Source organism: Zingiber officinale, chromosome 4A (assembly GCF_018446385.1).
Source record: "Zingiber officinale cultivar Zhangliang chromosome 4A, Zo_v1.1, whole genome shotgun sequence".
Taxonomy (NCBI): Eukaryota; Viridiplantae; Streptophyta; class Magnoliopsida; order Zingiberales; family Zingiberaceae; genus Zingiber; species Zingiber officinale.
Genome location: NC_055992.1, coordinates 79,180,874 through 79,203,222, shown reverse-complemented (window position 1 = coordinate 79,203,222; position 22,349 = coordinate 79,180,874). Strand labels below are relative to the sequence as shown.

General features: G+C 37.9%; 1 pseudogene; it reads left to right on the top strand.

Moving 5' to 3' along the window:
• LOC121972457 overlaps positions 1-22,145 on the top strand; it is a 141,725-nt pseudogene extending 119,580 nt beyond the window's left edge.
• Positions 22,146-22,349: the final 204 nt, after the last annotated feature.

Below are 22,349 nucleotides of genomic sequence, written 5' to 3'. Positions count from 1 at the left end.
CGGGCGAAGTGATAAGCGAATCTGTCATATCCGCTAATCAAATTGTACAAATGTATTTTCCACTGAACCCCTTAATTAAACAATAACGTTGTAGCAACGAGCCCAGGATCGCTCTTGAGGAATCAACAGTATGATGTAATCTAGGATTGTCTTTTTATTCCTATTTTTGGGGTTTTCGATATAAAAATGGAGTTGGGGGTTTTAAAGCTTTGAATATAAATCTACAGAGGAAAACACAGCAGTAAAGAAATTAATCTAAAGCATAAGAGTGCAATCTAAACAAATAAAATCTACTTGTGTGCCAACAATCAAACCATAATGCATTGTCACCCTACATTATAATTTAATCATCACCACACTTAAACTACATATGAAATTACAAGACAGAAATAAATCTAATCTAAAGCATGATTTAAACCCTAATTTAAAACTTAACAACTAACTAAGAATTAAACAAGAATTAAACTAAATGTATCAATGAAATTACAACTACCAAACATGAATCAAACTTCAACAAAACAAAGAAATGCTAAATTGCAATGATAAGAACATAACAAACATAAAAGGAATCTGTTCTAAGCTATAAAAAACAGTAACAAAGCTAAATAAACCCTAACCGATCCAACTCACAACCAATCCATACAAGTTTCACACTCTTACCGTCACACAAGAGTGCCAAAGTCGAGACCACCCAACTTTGGACCTCAATGGAAAATCTCAATGGCATATCAGCTCAAGGAGTGCTCAACTACACCGACGGACCACCCCCGGCGAGCTAAGAACATCCCGGAACCCACTCAAGTGCCGAAAATGCTGGTAATTTACAAATTTGAAACTCTGGATCGGAATGAGCACTGTGGATTGCGGATGGGCATCGGATGAAGCTCAGGAACGGCGGCGGACCACCTCTAAGCGTCTCTGATGGGAATCGGAGTCGCCGATTGGAAGACCACCTCCAAATCGGCGCTGGAACAGAGAAGAATAGAAATGCAAAATTCGTCGGAAGAAACACCCACCGGAGGCTCCAGATGATCGGGATGAGCTGCCGTAGAGATTATCACCGAGGTAGAAGCTTGAGAAGATGATTGGAGAAGAAATCGGGTTCGGAATCCGGAGAAATGCCGCGGGGACGAAGCTGCTGTGCGTGGAGGATTTGACGAAGGCACTGTAGCTACTGTAGCTACTGTAGCTTCTATTTAAATCAGATCTGATCGGATGGCTGAGATGATTCCGGGCTAAATCAACAGTGAAAAGTCATCCAAAATCTGATCCGAAGGTACTGATGTTGATCTAGGGTCTGGATCTACCCTCCCGTAGGTCGGATCGATCAGATCATCACTGGATGGCCCGGATCTGCACAGTCTTCAATGAACGGCCCAGATTAATTAAACTGGATCAATGGCTGGATGAACTCAGATCTGCATCAAAACTTATGGATCTTCATCAATGGCTTAGATCTGCTCCCATTAGGTTGGATCGGCCAGATCTTCAACGGATGGTCCAGATCTGTCCTATTCTTGATGAACGACCCATAATGCTCCAAAGCTTGATCTTCTTGTTTGAACTCCGATTTGAACCCAATTTCGGTCCAAATAGATCCAAATCCAAGATCCTTTGATGCCTACAAAATAAGAATCAAATATTAGCATCAAATAACACCAAAAATAATATAATTTACAATTAAGTCCAAAATCTATGCAATGCACAAAAATGTAATGTAACCATGATTTAAACTATGAAACCAACATCAAAACCATGCATAAATGAATCAAAATAATGCAGTAAAATCATGGTTATCAAATCCCCCACACTTAGTCTTGAACGTCCCGTTCAAATAAAGAAAACTAAAAACATCTCCATAGAAAATTCCCTAGCAATACTTAAAAGATAATAAAAAGAATTTAACTAAGATCATCTTAAGATCACAAACAATCATGAACATAATCCAAACAATAATCAGTAGGTATGGTAGTTTCAATCCAATTGAAAAATTAAGCAAGTTGCATCTCACAAGGAATTTACCTATTCTAGCCCTCACGCTCAAGCATGTGTATAAGTGGAGCTCACTCAATGCAACTCACAACATTTCACTACCATAAGCTTGCTTATTTTCTACTTCTCCACCACTATAAACATAGCATACATGAATCAAAAGGATTTATCAACAAGAAAAGAATTCAATGAAAAATTGAGAAGATGAGAGTATTGGAGGAATATACTTGATGAGTTGACCAATTTGATGTGAAAAGAGATGAATACCATTTGTTGTTACCAATTCAAAATATCAAGCTAACCTCTCCTTCAATTTGATGGCAAACAAAGAATCTTGATACTCTATCTTCCACTTGATACTCTCTTGATGTGTCAAAAAAAAAATTTTTTCTCATTGTTTTTGCTCTTTTTCCACTTCAATTCCAGCATTTGAACTCAAATAATCTCAAATCAACTAATGGATAAGGAATCCCTCCCCCACACTTAAAATCTTGGTCGTCTCGGACAATACAACACAACATGTGTCCAAAACTTGAAGTCACTGTTTTCTTATATACATTCTGCAGCTTTTCCTTTCTGTGTATGTTTCTGATTTTTCAGATTTAATATCCACAAGAGTTCAAAGAACTGAAACATTATCACTGAATTAGTTTATAACAACAGAAACTAGATTCATGGTATAAGGTGAATCATTCAGGAAATCAGACTAAAAATTCAGGCACAATGAAGTTGCAATTTCTGAACTAGAAAAGACAGGACTCAGAGTTCAATAAGCTGCAGGTTCTCCATCTTTAGCTGCTCAGCAATAATCTGGAATTCAATTTTCTAATTTCTGCACTGCCATATCACTTGTGCTGTATGTTTCTGCATTTCTGCATTCTGCACTATGTTCATTTCTGCAACTTACATCATTTTTCATTCCTGCACATCACAACACTTCAATTATCAGAGAATTGCACCAAGAATTCAATACATGAAGGATCAAACTGCATTCTGCAGTAATCCAACTGACCCTTACACATGATACCCAGATCTTTTTCTGCACCTCTCTCAACAAAGCAGGAATAAATTCCTAGATCAATTTCAGCAGATTTGGTTCTAATCTGGAGTTTCCTCATGTCCATGACTGTCATCAATTGAATACTCTTCAAGACTTACTGAGAGAAGAAAAGAAAATTCAGCTTGAAATTGAATTCTTGCTAACTGTAATTTCAGTAATCAGAAAACAGCTTCAGAACATATCGTAGTTCCCAGTTTTCAGCTTGTTTATCTATGGGTGTTGTATCTGCTTAACAGTCTAAAAACCATGTCAATAGAGAAACGAGTTTATCATCCAACATACTCAAACAACACATGGTTTATGACTTTACAGTGGTTCAATAGTTCTACCATGTAGCACAGTTAGTGTAAACCTGAATTCGCTGTATAGCATCCTGATTTTGTGTCAACTATACATCATTTAGCCGCCAAATATCTCAATTCCATTTCCATCTACCTTCTTAATATCCCTCTCAATGCATACTTCGCAGAATTCCAGATTTAAGTAAGTTTTGCTCATTCAATTTCAATTCCCAATTTGGCACAGAACTACCCATTATTGTGCAGAATCTTGCATTTCTGGAGTTTCTGCACATTACTTATTTCTGCCATTCCAGCACCACATCACAAACAGCTCCAACCACAGAAATGCCTCTTCCATTTCCCTGCAGAATTCCCAGTTTCCCGCAATACAGCTCATTACAATTCATTTTCCATATTGGCACAGAAATGCCAAATTCCTTGTGCTGCAGAATTCTGCATTTCATGATTTCCTACTCTCTGATCATTCCTGTCCCTGCACATTTCTGCACTGCCATTTTCTGCAGATTTCCCTTCAATTCCAGATAACTTGTAGATTCTTGACAAATACATTTGATAGTAAAGGATATCAAAGTCTTATATACTTTTAATTCATTCCCATCTACTGCTGCATTTAAGTTCTTCAATGACCAGAGAGTTTCAATGAAAACTTGGCACTCAACATGTTGAAACATCAGTAATGAAACCATCCCCTTCTTCTATTTTGAAGTCTGCATTCGTATTACACCAATCATGAAACCCGAACAAGATTAAATTCTTCAACAGCAGCTTTAAAACCCATCTCCCAACCATTTCTGCAACTAACAGCTTTTGATTTTTCAGACTTCATCAACAATCTGATTTCAGAAATTAGAAACTGAAGAATTTTAGCTTTACTTAAAACTCATACTAATCAGCAACAACACTACATTTGGCACTCACTGATTTTACACTGCTGCACCATATAGGAACTCTTAATATTGTTTTCCTTTCATAGAATTTCAGCAATCAGAGCAATATACTCATCTCAAAAGAATTAAAACTCAAAGTAGGATCTGCACCAAACTTGCACTCAATTTACGGAGTGTCAGAATACTGAATTTCAACTTCAAAATTACAGAATTTGTAGAGGCTTTTAAACTACTTCTCCACTGCACATATCTGAACAGAATCTTCAATTTACAGCTTAATTTACTGCACATTCTAGTTCTTATAGCCCACTGCATCTTTCAGTCATTTGATACAAGATAACCATTTGTTCCTTCACATTTAAAAACTTCACCAGATCTTCTCCTTGTCTTGATATCATTTCTGAAATTTTAATACTTTATTCATTCCAAACTGCACAGCTTTCCAATTTTTCAGAATTGCATAGTTCTGCACATAACTTGTTTCCATATGTTTCTGAATTCTGTTCCAGCTTTTAAACTCACTGTTTTGAGTATCAAATGTTACCTTTTTCTCCAACTTTTCAGAGTAACGATGCAATGCTCAAGTGCTGTGTTGATAAAATACTACCCACTAATTGAATTCCGAATTATGGTTCATAAAAATCAAATTTCAATGATTACAAAAACTCCCTGTTTCTGCATTTCTGCTGTCCAGATTGAGTCTTGAATTCATCTTTTCTTATCTTGCAAATGCCATAAAAGGTAAGCATACCATTTGTTTCCAACTTATTATTGAATTTCAATTAAGCTTCCTTCACTTGAATATTGCATTCCAAATCTTGATACAAATCTGATACAGAATTTCAGCTCTGCACTTCTCTTTCTACAGAATTCTGTTTCTTTTTCTTTGATTCTGCTGTTTTGCTTCTCTTCCTCTGTTTCTAATTTTACCTGCCTTCAAACTTAAACTCTTCCATACTTCTTACTCTTGCACTTCTACAACTAAAGAGTTCAAAAAATCAAATTCAAAATTGATATCAAAGAACTCTATAAGATAAGCTAATTTCTGAATTTCAAATTTCCAGAATTCTTTCAGAATCAGATTTCAAGCTAACTTCAGCTTGAAACAACAATGAATCAACTTATCAGAGCATAACATTCAGTACAAAACATGATTAGCGTATTCTTTGAAGTTGTCACTGCTTCAGTTTCAATAAATTTCCAAAGAGCAGCAGATTAAGTCTTTCTCAACAGAATTCTGCCTTTAAACAATGAAGAGTTCAAAGTAAATGAAATTTCAATGAATTTCATCTACCCACACGGTTTCAAAATTACATAAATCAGCTTCTTTGGATGTTATTCCAGACATCTGATTTTAAAGCAACTTGGCACACAATGTCTTAAGGATGATACATCAAATCACAGCTTCATCAAACAGATTCTGAAATCAGATTCCAACTCCTGATTTCTGTATTGTTACTGAACACTAAATCAGTGACTTCTTTCAAAATTTGCAGCTTGGTATCAAACATCTAGCATCCCCATTCTTTGAATGATCCCTGAATTTGAGACTTCTGAATTGTTGCACAGTAGTATCATTCAAATTCAACATTGAATGTACATATTCAGCTACTCACTAGTATTCCACAATAACTCTTCTCAGCCTTTTAAAGAAATCTGTTATACACAAATTCAGTATCAGTCCACTTGCTTCAACATCCAGCAGAATCTGCCTTCAAGATTTCAGTTGTGCATTCACATATTTGCAGAGTTCAAATTCTGCATTGCTGTCAAACTCCTTCTCTTGATGCTACTTTTGAATCTTCAATGCCTTAATCTTAGTTTCAAAGTGCTGGAATTTAGTTGATTCACTGAAAGGTAGCATATGTATTTAGCATACAAACAAATTCTGCTCTTCTTTATTCCTGTCTGTTTCTTTATTTCCTTTGCTACTATCGATCTACTGAACAGAATTGGATAACTTGTAGTTCCATCTTACATCCTGAAGAATTCTTGAACTATGAAGCAACTACAATTGGCACAAAGCATCCTACTGATTTCTTCATTCTCTGCACTGCCATCATTACTGATTTTCAGAATTGAATCTGATTTCTAACTAAACATAATGCTAACTGAACAAGGATCCTATTCCAACAACAACCAGTTCACTATAAGTGCTGCTTAATTCTAGTCACTCCTTTTCTTGCAATTTTTCTCTTTTTGGTTGCAATGATTGCAATGACAATTGGGTGCAGCATCTTGAATTCCAGCACTAGCAATTTAACTTAGTTACAGTTTCCTTATTTCGGATTTTGAATTGATTCAAATTTCAATCTGTAGAACACTTGGACAGATAGAAACATCATTTGCTAACAAGTAAGCATGAGCTTTACTTAGTCATTTCATTGATCATGAAGTTGCATAAGGAACTTGGCACAAACTGCACTGAAACTCATCTTCCAAGCTTATTGTTGCTGTAAAGTCCTACTTCTGCACACTTCAGCATCTCTTCCTTTCTTCTTTACTGTTTTTATAACTTTGTAAGAGATGTAACTGCTCAACTTGATGCCAATTCTTCAACTTGTTGTAGCTTATGTCCGAAATGGCACATCAAATTGCAACTTCCAGAAATTTAGCACACATCTCAGTAGCACAGCTGAGAAGCATTTAAAATCATCCCAAGATGTTGAGTGTATCACCATAGTATCAAATTCCAAAATTCCAAACTATTGAAGCTTGCTCATTCCATGATTAAACTCCAAGAACAATTAGATTTAATATTCAATCCAAGGAGCCAATTCATTCACTTCCACATCTTCAAATGTATACCAATTTTCCCCCACACTTAACCCTTTACCCATCTTGCAAAATCTAACTCATCAAGAATTCAACCAAAACTCTAAATAAAATAGAGCAAGCAAAGGTAATAAAAGGATAAAATGTAAGATGAAAATGTTTAAAGAAAATTGTGAGGAAAGGAATTGGAAAGTATGAAGGGAAACAAAATTGATAAAATCCTCAATTCCATGCACGCAAATGCTATTGTGACTTTGAAAAGAAACTAAGCAAGTTCTAGAGTTCAATTGCTATGAGTACATGTCACACAAAGAAAATAATAGAGTTTAGGCTTTAAGTGGTCCTCTCTAGGAAATATTTATGCAATCAAGCTCAATTGTTCACATTGGAATCCACCACCAAATTAACTAATATCATGCAAGAAAAGCATCCAATCATGTCACATGACCTAAAATTGATGATCAAATTTAAGAAGCTTTTACCATCTTAAAAATATTACTAGAAAATTCCATGAAGGATTTATTCAAAATGAAATGCTATGTATACCAAACTAAATGCAAAGTATGAAAGTAAAATGCAAAATAAAATGCAAAATGTAAAAACAAAGTGCAAATGCAAAGTATTAAACCAAAGAAACGTATAACGAATTTATTAACAAAGTATGAATTAAAATGCAAAAGAAAGCTAGATTAGAACCAACTCCCCTTTCATTTCCCGGTGGTTAAAGAAGGTTTAGAAGTAGTAGCCACCCCGGAAGTGGAGTAATCATGGTTCCACTTAAATTCTTTTTATTAATCCTTTTTCCCTTCAAAGCTTTTTCTGGAGGTCGTAGACGGTTCAGTTTTAATACCCACTCCGGAAGCTTATGTTCTCCTACAACATCAATAAAACAAAACACCTCCCACACACATGTGGGGCAAAAAGAAAATAAGAGATTATCAGTGTGGTTTAAAGATATTTCAAGAAATGAATCACAACTAATAAAATCAACAAATGGTACCTCTATAAAATTCTCTGAAAAATCACACAAAATACTCACCTTGTCATCTAGAAAGGTACTTGGAGTGGTGTTTATTACCTCTTTCTCATCAAATAAATGCTCAAACTCTAGTTCTGGTGAATGTTCAACTTCATGTAGTGATTCTTGGGTGCTTGGCTCCATAGCACAAGTCCCTACACTTACATCCTCTATTCTTGGTGATTCTTGAGGTAATGCTTCTAGTAAGCATTCCCCTACACATAAATTATCTTCTGCAACAAGACATGCATCATTCAAATCATCTAAAGCAATACTATCAGTAGAATCAGAAATTTTAACAACTACATCATCATCACAAATAAAACTAGAAAATTGTTGTGAAGAAATAGAAGTAGTGTCAGGTCTGACAAGATCTCCACAATCCACCTCTTCACTGGCTCTTTGTTTTTGTAACTGATTAATGGATGATGCAATCTGATCTAACTAACTCTGAATATTATTTATCCTTGCAAATTGTTGCTCTTGATGCTCTCTCATTTGTTGCATAATTTCATTGCATTTCCACATTGATTCTTCAATTTATTCTTGTGCATCCTCATACCTATTCCGCTGCTCCATAGGTAGGTAGGACTGATAGAACTGAGTCTGAGGCTGATAAAAATAATTCTCCATCCCATCTCCAAAATAATGATGATATGGATCCATGGTCATATGAATTTCCTGTTCTTACACTGAAACACTAGCAAATAAAATCAGAAGACTCAGGAACAAATAAAATCAACACATGAATATATAAACATGAAAGCAATCAAAACAACAATCCTAAAATTACTAAACATTGAATATTACATTTTCCCCGGCAACGACGCCAAAATTTGATAAGCGAATCTGTCACATCCGCTAATCAAATTGTACAAATGTATTTTCCACTGAACCCCTTAATTAAACAATAACGTTGTAGTAACGAGCCCAGGATCGCTCTCGAGGAATCAACAGTATGATGTAATCTAGGATTGTCTTTTTATTCCTATTTTTGGGGGTTTCGATATAAAAATGGAGTTGGGGGTTTTAAAGCTTTAAATATAAATCTATCGAGGAAAACACAGCAGTAAAGAAATTAATCTAAAGCATAAGAGTGAAACCTAAACAAATAAAATCTACTTGTGTGCCAACAATCAAACCATAATGCATTGTCACCCTACATTATAATTTAATCATCACCACACTTAAACTACATATGAAATTACAAGACAGAAATAAATCTAATCTAAAGCATGATTTAAACCCTAATTTAAAACTTAACAACTAACTAAGCATTAAACAAGAATTAAACTAAATGTATCAATGAAATTACAACTACCAAACATGAATCAAACTTCAACAAAACAAAGAAATGCTAAATTGCAATGATAAGAACTTAACAAACATAAAAGGAATCTGTTCTAAGCTACAAAAAACAGTAACAAAGCTAAATAAACCCTAACCAATCCAACTCACAACCGATCCAACTCACAACCAATCCATACAAGTTTCACACTCTTGCCGTCACACAAGAGTGCCAAAGTTGAGACCACCCAACTTTGGACCTCAATGGAACATCTCAGTGGCATATCAGCTCAAGGAGTGCTCAACTACACCGATGGACCAACCCCGGCGAGCTAAGAACATCCTGGAACCCACTCAAGTGCCGAAAATGCTGGAAATTTGCAAATCTGAAACTCTGGATCGGAATGAGCACTGTGGATTGCGGATGGGCATCGGATGAAGTTCAGGAATGCCGGCGGACCACCTCCAAGCGTCTCTGATGGGAATCGGAGTCGCCGATTGGAAGACCACCTCCAAATCGGCGCTGGAACAGAGAAGAACAGAAATGCAAACTTCGCCGGAAGAAACACCCACCGGAGGCTCCAGATGATTGGGATGAGCTGCCGTAGAGATTATCACCGAGGTAGAAGCTTGAGAAGATGATTGGAGAAGAAATCGGGGTCGGAATCCAGAGAAATGACGCGGGGACGAAGCTGCTGTGCATGGAGGATTCGACGAAGGCACTGTAGCTACTGTAGCTTCTATTTAAATCAGATCTGGATCTGATCGGACGGCTGAGATGATTCCTGGCTAAATCAACGGTGAAAAGTCATCCAAAATCTGATCCGAAGGTACTGATGTTGATCTAGGGTCTGGATCTACCCTCCCGTAGGTCTGATCGATCAGATCATCACTGGATGGCCCGGATCTGCACAGTCTTCAATGAACGGCCCAGATTAATTAAATTGGATCAATGGCTGGATGAACTCAGATCTGCATCAAAACTTCTGGATCTTCATCAATGGCTTAGATCTGCTCCCCATTAAGTTGGATCGGCCAGATCTTCAACGGATGGTCCAGATCTGTCCTATTCTTGATGAACGACCCATAATGCTCCAAAGCTTGATCTTCTTGTTTGAACTCCGATTCAAACCTAATTTCGGTCCAAATAGATCCAAATCCAACATCCTTTGATGCCTACAAAATAAGAATCAAATATTAGCATCAAATAATATCAAAAATAATATAATTTGCAATTAAGTCCAAAATCTATGTAATGCACAAAAATGTAATGTAACAATGATTTAAACTATGAAACCAACATCAAATCATGCATAAATGAATCAAAATAATGCAGTAAAATCATGGTTATCACGAAGACGAAGTCGAGGCTAGGACTTCTCTCCGGCGGCCGACCAAGGGGTCTTTCCAAGGGGTTTTTCCACCGTCGCGAGCACCCCGTCAAGGAGAGCATGGTGACGAGAAGAAATTGCCGATTCTTGCGGTTTCTCTGAAACCCTAAAGGTCTTCCTCGGCTGTAAGTCCAAGAAAAAGCCTAAGGTAAGTCGCTACTCACCTGCAGTAGAGTAGTTCCGGATTTCGATTCGTTTTGGTGTTCCCTTATTTGTTCGAGTATTGCTGTGAAGCATATTAGGGATTTGTTTGTTGCCGTGAGTTTTCAAAGGAAGAATAGTTATATTTTGTTTTCCTTACCATGACATTGAGCATGAAGAATAGAAGATATGAGGAGAATTTTAAGGATGCTAATTGTGCTAAACTATTCATGACCTGGAATATGTGGACCTTGATTCCTTTTAGTACGGATGTAGAGGATACATAAGTAGGTTACAAGTAGTCTGAAATACCAAGTGTATATCGGATTAGGTGGTAGAGATTTGTGAATTATGAGGTTTACTGCCGTGGTTTTCATTAGGAAGTTGAGAAGAGGGTTTAAATTAGTTTGGGCATGTAGTTTAGTTTATTTCTAGTTGAATGGATGTGGCTGCCGTGCACCCCAAAGAAGGGAGTTTTCTGTTCGAAGCATATCACAGGAGGTAGTGTTTTTCTTTCTGGTGCCTGCTGCCGTGAACCCTAAAGAGAAAAAAGAGGATAATTAGTTTAGACAGTGAGTTGGTTCTGTAATTGGTTTATAACTCTGCACTTTGTAATTGGAGTTTGTTTACAGAATTAGGAGTTGTTAGAGGTTAAGAGTAGCAAGAGCTTTCGGTTTTACCTTCTGTACAGCATTAGGATGGCTTGAAATTTAAGAGCAGTAAGTGTTCCTTGTTTTCTTGCTTCGAATTTTTATATACAGCATTTGGACAGATTCATAGCAGATAAAGATGGATTTCCATTGGGTTTTTATTCTAGTTTTCTACCATATATGCTAGTTCCTAGATCAGTTCTTGCAAGCATTAGTATACAATCCAAATTCTGCATTTTATTATAGTAGTTTTTCTTTTGGACCTTTGTCTCTTAATGTTGCATAGGAACTTATATGAAGCATGTTGTTTTTAGCTTTGAGACAGTTAGATAAAAAAAGATTTTAGCAGTTATGTTTTAATTAAGCAGTGTTAGGTGGTATTCTAAAGGTGAAGTGCTTTTGGATACTTTAATTTGGACTAGGCATTTGAGATTAAACACCTTGAAGTATATCATTTTTTTAGCATTTAGTTTAGTTTTGTTAGAGTATATATGAGAACTCATCCCCTTTAAATAAGATTTTTGATAAGCATTGTATGTGCAGATTTCTTTTGTATTCTATGTATGATTATGGGTTACATAGTTAGTTTCATTCATAGATGCATAAGAAAGATAAAGAAAAGTATAAGAAAGATAAAGAAAAGAAAGAAAAGGCCGAGGCCTTAAGTAAATCCCAGAGTCAAGACTTTAGGGATATTGGCACACAAGGTGCTATTAAAATGCCAAGGCATTTAAAGAAGAAGTAATTAAGATTATAAGTATTTTACTTTTAAGAAGAGGCTAGTACCCGACTTTCGAGGTTGTCGTTAAACAAATCCATGTGTCCAATTCCGAGGTCTTGGCCCTGGTAGACCGAGGTATGCTCTTTTAGGATTGGTGGCTCGCTACCCCAACCTATTAGGGAACGCGCATAAGATGGTACTATGCCTAGGCCCAAGAAGAAGTTGATTATTATTTTGAAGTATTATAAGTATAAGGTTTTGAACAAGTAAAACGAGTTTTACATAAACATAAAGTATTAAAGATTAAGTTAGAACAAATGAAATAAGTTTCATATGGTTCTAAAAATCAGTAAGTTTAGTTCCTTATTCTACCATGTTTATCTAGTAGATGAGTAGTTTTCATGTTTACCTATTAGATGAGCAGCATGATTAACTATTAGAATTACATGAGTAGATTCCTTAGCTTTTCTTTGCTATTAGTTTGACATGAGCAGTTATGTTTATGCTTTATTTCTTTTTAGAGCATATAGTTTCTTGTTCTTTTCGTATACATGCACATTCATGATTTTGTGAGTTAGATAGCGCTTACTAAGCAAATTTTGCTTATAGACTACACTTTCTCTTACTGCACATAAAGGAAAAGAAAAGATTTAGCAAGAAAGGCGACAAGGTGGCGCGGATGGTGTGTGATGCCAGGACTATGGAAGCCTTGGGACTTAGTTTAAGAATTTATTAAGATTGCCATTTATTAAGAATGTATTAGATGAGTCATTTAGTCTTCCGCTATTTGTTAATTGTATGTTTTATTTTGTTTCCGCTATTCATTACTTGCATGATTTGATTTCATTAAACTGCGTGGTGTAGTTATTCCTTTGTTTGTTTGATATGTGTTCCAGCCGCCTGTGGCTGTGTATATTATGTTATGTATTAATGATTATGGTCACCGGTACAGGGGAGACTCTGCTAGAATTTTTCGGTAGGATTTCCATGTGATTTTTAATCATACCGGTTAAGTAGAGTTAGTAGTTAAGTAACGGTCATCCTTAGAGAGTAGTAGTTGTAAGAAGGGTGGTCGTTACAGTTGGTATCAGAGCAGTTTCCATTCTCCAGCATCACACATCAGCACCATCCTTGCCGTCTTCAAGTAAGAAAGTATTTAATTTTTCTTTTATGCTTATTAATTGCGGTATAGAGTATCTGCTTATATGCGGTTAAGTAAGAAGAAAATTCTTGTTTCTATGTTTTGATACATATGCTTAGAAAAAAATAGAGACAATTTTAGTTTTGTTTCTCTTATGTTCATATACATAAGTTTGTTTAGAAAGGATAGAGAAGATGTCAAGTATTATTCTTGGCATAGTTAGATGTTAAGATAAAGGACAAGATAGTGGGGAGTCAGAAACCCCAGTTAAGTAATTAGAACTAGAAGGACAATGATAATAAGAAGGACCCAAGCAGGAAGACGTTCGGGTAGTCTGCGAATACCCAGAGGTATTTCTAGAAGAGCTACTTGGACTATCACCCAACAGAGAAGTAGAGTTTGAAATTGAGTTGTTTCCTGATACCAGTTCAATTTCCAAAGCTCCATACCGAATGTCTATAGCAGAGTTAAAAGAGTTACAAGAACAATTGCAGGAGCTACTTGACAAGGGTTTCATCCGCCCTAGTCATTCACCCCGGGGAACTCCAGTGTTGTTCGTTAAGAAGAAAGACATATCTATGCGGATGTGCATAGATTTTAGAGCGCTGAGCAAAGTAGCAGTTAAGGACAAATACCCTCTTCCCAGAATAAATGATCTATTGGATCAACTAAAAAGGGCAATAATGTTCTCTAAAACAGACCAACGTTTTGGGGAACCATCAGTGAAAGTGAAAGGAAGTGATGCACCCAGAACAGTTTCTAGGACCAGAAATGGACACTACGAATTTGTAGTCATGCCATTTGGTGTAATTAGTGCACCTATGGTCTTCAGAGACCTTATAATAAGCCTTCCAAGGACCACTAATGGGTACGATTCGATATGAATGATAGAGGACCGAGAAGTTAAGAGACTAAGGAACAAAGAGTACCATTAGTGAAAGTTATTTAGAACCATAAGCACGAGGAAATTATTTAGGGGTGTAAGGACAGTATGAGACAGAAAGATCTAGAATTATTCTAATTCGAGGACGAACTTTTTATAAGGTGTGGGGAATTGTAACGACCCAATTTTCCCCATTAGGAGTTTTAAACGTTCTTAAAAATATTTAGAAATGTTTTTAAAATATTCTAGAGATTTTTAGAAATTTTTAGAGTATTTTTATGAAAATTTTGGAGGTCGTATGGTATTTTTACCAAAAGAAAGAAGTTGTGACAAAAAATGTCCAAGCCAAGGCTCGAACCGGCAGCCCCTGACCCGAGCAAAACCCGGCTAACCAACTGGGCTAGCAGTTGTTATTTAATCAAATAAAGGGAGAATTTTATTTAAGTGGTAGAAGTTAATAACAAGAAATAATAGGGAGAAAAATGGTTGCAGCCGGGATTCGAACCCGCGACTCCATCCATGAGCCAAACCCGACTAACCAGGTGATCCAACCGTCGGTTCTGTTTAGAAGAGGTAGGAAAATTATTTAACAAGTTAACAGAATATGGAGATTATAAAGAGGGATAACTTGAGGTGGTAAATTCCCAAACCGAAAACCCTTTCCCTCTCATTTCCTCTCCCGATCGCGAGCGACGGCGATTCCTTCTCGGGCGAAGACGAAGCCGAGGCTAGGTCTTCTCTCCGGCGGCCGACCAAGGGGTCTTTCCAAGGGGTTTTTCCACCGTCGCGAGCACCCCGTCAAGGAGAGCACGGTGACGAGAAGAAATTGCCGATTCTTGCGGTTTCTCTGAAACCCTAAAGGTCTTCCTCGGCTGTAAGTCCAAGAAAAAGCCTAAGGTAAGTTGCTACTCACCTGCAGTAAAGTAGTTCCGGATTTCGATTCGTTTTGGTGTTCCCTTATTTGTTCGAGTATTGCTGTGAAGCATATTAGGGATTTGTTTGTTGCCGTGAGTTTTCAAAGGAAGAATAGTTATATTTTGTTTTCCTTACCATGACATTGAGCATGAAGAATAGAAGATATGAGGTGAATTTTAAGGATGCTAATTGTGCTAAACTATTCATGACCTGGAATATGTGGACCTTGATTCCTTTTAGTACGGATGTAGAGGATACATAAGTAGGTTACTAGTAGTCTGAAATACCAGGTGTAGATCGGATTAGGTGGTAGAGATTTGTGAATTATGAGGTTTACTGCCATGGTTTTCATCAGGAAGTTGAGAAGAGGGTTTAAATTAGTTTGGGCATGTAGTTTAGTTTATTTCTGGTTGAATGGATGTGGCTGCCGTGCACCCCAAAGAAGGGAGTTTTCTGTTCGAAGCATATCACAGGAGGTAGTGTTTTTTTTCTGGTGCCTGCTGCCGTGAACCCTAAAGTGAAAAAAGAGGATAATTAGTTTAGACAGTGAGTTGGTTCTGTAATTGGTTTATAACTCTGCACTTTGTAATTGGAGTTTGTTTACAGAATTAGGAGTTGTTAGAGGTTAAGAGTAGCAAGTGCTTTCGGTTTTTCCTTCTGTACAGCATTAGGATGGCTTGAAATTTAAGAGCAGTAAGTGTTCCTTGTTTTCTTGCTTCGGATTTTTCTGTACAGCATTTGGACATATTCATAGCAGATAAAGATGGATTTCCATTGGGTTTTTATTCTAGTTTTCTACCATATATGCTAGTTCCTAGATCAGTTCTTGCAAGCATTAGTATACAATCCAAATTCTGCATTTTATTATAGTAGTTTTTCTTTTGGACCTTTGTCTCTTAATGTTGCGTAGGAACTTATATGAAGCATGTTGTTTTTAGCTTTGAGACAGTTAGATAGAAAAAGATTTTAGCAGTTATGTTTTAATTAAGCAGTGTTAGGTGGTATTCTAAAGGTGAAGTGCTTTTGGATGCTTTAATTTGGACTAGGCATTTGAGATTAAACACCTTGAAGTATATCATTTTTTTAGCATTTAGTTTAGTTTTGTTAGAGTATATATGAGAACTAATCCCCTTTAAATAAGATTTTTGATAAGCATTGTATGTGCAGATTTCTTTTGTATTCTATGCATGATTATGAGTTACATAGTTAGTTTCATTCATAGAAGCATAAGAAAGATAAAGAAAAGTGTAAGAAAGATAAAGAAAAGAAAGAAAAGGCTGAGGCCTTAAGTAAATCCCAGAGTCAAGACTTTAGGGATTTTGGCACACAAGGTGCTATTAAAATGCCAAGGCATTTAAAGAAGAAGTAATTAAGATTATAAGTATTTTACTTTTAAGAAGAGGCTAGTACCCGACTTCCGAGGTTGTCGTTAAACAAATCCAGCTGTCCAATTCCGAGGTCTTGGCCCTGGTAGATGGGCCGCCGAATTGGTCGGCTCGCTACCAAATTAAAAGCACAGTTGCCGGGCCCAAGAAGAAGTTGATTATTATTTTGAAGTATTATAAGTATAAGTTTTTGAACAAGTAAAACGAGTTTTACATAAACATAAAGTATTAAAGATTAAGTTAGAACAAATGAAATAAGTTTCATATGGTTCTAAAAATCTGTAAGTTTAGTTCCTTATTCTACCATGTTTATCTAGTAGATGAGTAGTTTTCATGTTTACCTATTAGATGAGCAGCATGATTAACTATTAGAATTACATGAGTAGATTCCTTAGCTTTTCTTTGTTATTAGTTTGACATGAGCAGTTATGTTTATGCTTTATTTCTTTTTAGAGCATATAGTTTCTAGTTCTTTTCGTATACATGCACATTCGTGATTTTGTGAGTTAGATAGCGCTTACTAAGCAAATTTTGCTTATAGACTACACTTCCTCTTACTGTAGATAAAGGAAAAGAAAAGATTTAGCAAGGAAGGCGACAAGGTGGCGCGGATGGTGTGTGATGCCAGGACTATGGAAGCCTTGGGACTTAGTTTAAGAATTTATTAAGATTGCCATTTATTAAGAATATATTAGATGAGCCATTTAGTCTTCCGCTGTTAGTTAATTGTATGTTTTATTTTGTTTCCGCTATTCATTACTTGCATGATTTGATTTCATTAAACTGCGTGGTGATGTTATTCCTTTTGTGTGTTTGATATGTGTTCCAGCCGCCTGTGGCTGTGTTTATTATGTTATGTATTAATGATTATGGTCACCGGTACAGGGGAGACTCTGCCGGAATTTTTTGGTAGGGTTTCCATCTGATTTTTAATCATACCGGTTAAGTAGAGTTAGTAGTTAAGTAACGGTCATCCTTAGAGAGTAGTAGTAGTAAGAAGGGTGGTCGTTACATGTGTTTGGTCCGCTGGTGTGAGTGAGGTTCCTTCGCCTATGCTATAGCTCCATTGTTGTCACAATAGAGCTCAATAGGGTCAGCGATACTGGGAACCACCCCAAGTTCAGTGATGAACTTGCGGATCCAAACTGCCTCCTCTGTTGCCTCTGATGCAGCAATGTACTCTGCCTTTGTCGTAGAATTAGCTACTGTGTCCTGCTTCAAACTCTTCCAGCTCACAACACCACCATTTATGCAAAATACGAACCCTGACCGCGATCGATAATCATCCTGATCGGTCAGGAAGCTGGCATCACTGTAACCCTTTACAGCTAGCTCATCATTGCCTCCATATATCAAGAAATATTCTTTAGTGCTTCTTAAGTACTTAAGAATATTCTTGACCTCTATCTAGTGACTTTCACCTGGATCTGACTGGTATCTGCTCGTCATTCTCAAAGCATATGAGACATCAGGTCGAGTACATAGCATGGCGTACATGATAGATCCTATGGCTGAGGCATAAGGGATCTGATCCATGCGGTCTCTCTCCTCTCTAGAAGAGGGACCTTGAGTCTTCGAAAGACTCACGCCATGTGACAACGGCAAAAATCCCTTCTTGGAGTTCTGCATGGCAAACCGAAGGAGTACCTTGTCAATATATGTACTCTGACTTAGGCCAAGCAATCTCTCAGATCTATCTCTATAGATCTGTATCCCTAGAATGCGGGATGCTTCACCTAAGTCCTTCATTGAGAAACATGTCCCTAGCCAAGTCTTGACAGACTGTAGCAAAGGGATGTCTTTCCCAATGAGTAGTATGTCATCCACATATAATATGAGGAAGACAACTATGCCCCCTACAACCTTCTTGTAGACACAAGGTTCATCTTCATTCTTGATGAAACCAAACTGTTTGATTGCATCATCGAATCGAAGATTCCAGCTCCGAGAAGCTTGCTTTAGTCCATAAATGGACCTATGCAGCTTGCATACTCTGCTAGTATGCTGTGGATCTACAAAACCCTCAGGTTGTGTCATGTACACATCCTCGAGTAGATTTCCATTCAGAAATGCAGTTTTGACATCCATTTTCCATATCTCATAGTCATGGTAAGCTGCAATAGCAAGCGTGATCTGAATGGACTTAAACATCGCTACTGGAGAAAAGGTTTCATCATAGTCAATACCATGAATCTGCTTGAAACCTTTAGCTACCAAGCGACCCTTATAGATAAGTCCATCCATGTCAGTCTTTCTCTTAAAGACCCACTTACACCCAATGGGTTTTACCCCTTCAGGTGGATCAACCAAAGTCTATATTTGGTTGGTGTACATGGATTCCATCTCGGATCTCATGGCCTCAAGCCATTTCTCGGAATCTGGTCTCATCACAGCTTCCTGATAGGTGGTAGGCTCATCCTCTATGAACACAATGTCATCATGGTCATACAAGAGAAATGAGTATCTCTCAGGCTGACGACGTACCCTATCAGACCTGCGAAGAGGTATGTCTACTTGAACTGGTTGTTGTTCCTCAACTCCTTTTGGAACAACATCATCCACAACACTTTGTGGTTCCAGTTCAATTTCCATCGAGGCTTCAGTGCTATGGTCCGCATCTTGAACTTCTTCAAGATCGAACGTACTCCCACTAGTCTTTCTAGAAACAAATTCCCTTTTTAGAAAGACCCCAGTTCTTGCAACAACTACCTTCTGTTGGGAATGTAGAATATATCCCTTAGTTTTCTTAGGATTTCCAATGAAATAGCACTTGTCGATTTGGGTCCTAATTTGTCATGTCTAACGTAAGCCTCACAATCCCAAATCCTCATGAAAGACACCTGGGCATCTCTCCCAGTCCATATCCTATATGGTGTCTTTATCATGGCCTTGGATGGAACTCGGTTGAGTATAAAAGCTGTCGTGTCTAGAGTATAGCCCCAAAGGTATGTCGGAAGATCTGTGTGACTCATCATAGATCGTACCATATCTAATAGGGTACGATTCCTCCTTTCGGATACACCATTCCACTATGGTGTTCCAGGAGGAGTGAGTTGGGATAGAATCCCACACTCAGCTAGATAGTCACAAAACTCATGGCTAAGGTATTCTCCACCTCGATCTGATCGAAGTATCTTAATACTCTTGCCAAGCTGGTTCTGTACTTCATTCTTGAATTCTTTAAACTTTTCAAAGGATTCAGACTTATGTGTCATCAAGTACACATAACCATATCTACTGAAGTCATCAGTAAATGTGATGAAGTACCTATAACCACCTCTAGCAGCGACATTGAAAGGGCCACATACATCACTATGTATAAGACCTTACAAATCAGTCGCTCTTTCGCTGCCCACTAAAAGGAGTCTTGGTCATCTTGCCTAGTAGGCATGACTCGCACGTCTCATAAGATTCAAAATCAAATGAGTCCAGCAAACCATCCTTATGGAGCTGGGATAAGCGCTTGTCATTTATATGACCTAAGCGACAGTGCCAGAGATAGGTTTGGTTCAAGTCATTTGACTTGAACCTCTTGGTATTTATGTTATAGATAGGGCTTTCAAGGTCTGGAATGTAGAGTCCGTTCATCAGAGGTGCACTACAATAGAACATATCTTTTAAATAAACAGAACAACATTTGTCCTTAATAATAAAAGAGAAACATTTCTTGTCCAAACAAGAAACTGAAATTATGTTCTTAGTTAATGCAGGTACATAACAACAATCATCCAACTCTAATACAAGCCCAGAGGGTAGAGATAGATAGTAAGTTCCTACAGCAACAGCAGCAACCCGTGCTTCATTGCCTACTCGTAGGTCTATCTCGCCCTTCGTCAATACTCTGCTATTTCTCAGCGCTTGTACATTAGTACAAATGTGAGAAGCACATCCGTTATCTAATACCCACGATGAAGAAATAGAGAGGTTGACTTCTATAACATTTATACCTGAAGTAGAAATCTGATTTCTCTTCTTCGTAAGATCTTCCAGGTATCCTATGCAGTTCCTCTTCCAGTGCCCTGCTTGTCCTCTATACAGTTGACAAAGATGTTCAACCATATCATAAGCGCCCATTAACTCGTGTTGCTTCTGAAGCTCAGAGTTCACGGTCGCGAGCATAAGACAGGACACATCTAATGTGTCATCTTGATGCTTCTTGTAAGCATCTCGGTTAGCTCGCAAGGCAGGAGGAGCCTCCGGAATGGGCTGCTCCAGAACGTACAATTTACGTTCTTGGGTGAGAACTATTCTCAAGTTCCTGTACCAGTCCAGGAAATTTGTTCGTTTGAGCTTGTCCTTCTCAAGGACAGAACGCAGAGAGAAGGTGTTCGTATTCGACTTCATGGTAATTCTACAACAGAAAAATGCAGAAAATAAATATCATATTCTTTTTAATCATTTAATTAGACCTTTAACTAAATGATGCTCCCACTGAATTCTATACACTACAAGAAATTATAGATTTAACCATACCAAATAGACAACAGTTTTTTGAGAAACTGTTGTCTTTTTGTCATTTAACAACAGTTTTATTGAAAACTGTTGTTGTTGGTCGTGTTTTTTAAAAAAAGACAACAATGTTTAAAAAACCGTTGTCTTTGACATACATAAGACAACGGTTTTTTAAAATTGTTGTCTATGAGATATCTTTATTTGGCATACGACAACAGTTTTAATCAACCGTTGTCTATTAGCGTTGCTTACATTTTAATGTGCATATTTTAATTTGATGTCTAAAACTATGTTGTCTTTAAAAATTATTTTATAAAAAAAATAGTCAAACATAGTTATTTGCCTATTTTCATTGATGAAGTGAAATTTATATCCCTTAATGTTTATCTCTAAGATAAAATTTGTGGTTTATTTTAAGATGGATGGATTTATTCAAATAGTAAAAATAAAATTACAATTTTGTACTAACTATATTTTGCAACAACTATTCTAAAGCGGAGGTTATACGCATTGCGCGAGCGCAAACCCTAATCGCGCTCTGCGGCACGGTGCCCGGGTACTGGTTCACGGTGTCACTGATCGACATCATTGGCCGGTTCACGATCCAAGTCCTAGGGTTCGGAATGATGACGGCATTCATGCTGGGGCTGGCAGTGCCGTAGCACTACTGGACAACGCCTGGGAACCACATCGGCTTCGTGGTGATGTACGCCTTCACCTTCTTCTTCGCCAACTTCGGGCCGAACAGCACGACGTTCATCGTGCCGGCGGAGGTCTTCCCGGCGCGGTTGAGGTCGACATGCCACGGGATATCGGCAGCGATAGGGAAGATGGGGGCGATCGTGGGGGCCTTCGGGTTCCTGTACCTGGCGCAGAACCCGGACCCAGCGAAGGCGGACCGAGGCTACCCTGCCGGGATCGGGGTGAGGAATGCCCTCTTCTTGCTTGCCGTGTGCAATCTTCTAGGGCTAGCGTACACCTTCCTGGTGCCAGAGTCGAAGGGAAGGTCGCTGGAGGAAATGACCGGCGAGAACGAGGCGACAGTGGACGATGATCACAAAAGTTGGTATGGAGGGCTTCGGCGGCATCACAAAAGTTGGGAACTGGCTGCACCGGATCGCTATCTACCGTGCCATCGACGGTAAAGGCGCATATGTCTCCGATGCCAGCGCCTCGTCCAGAAACCTAGGTCACAAATTTTTGGGCATCGCCGTCCATGATCACCCCTCGGTCGACTTCTTCGTCATCCCACTCCCACGCCACTTGACCGTTCTCGAGGCCGACGCAAACATCCAAATCCTCATGAGCCAACTCGGATCGTTCAAGCATTCGAGTGTCAGATACTTCCA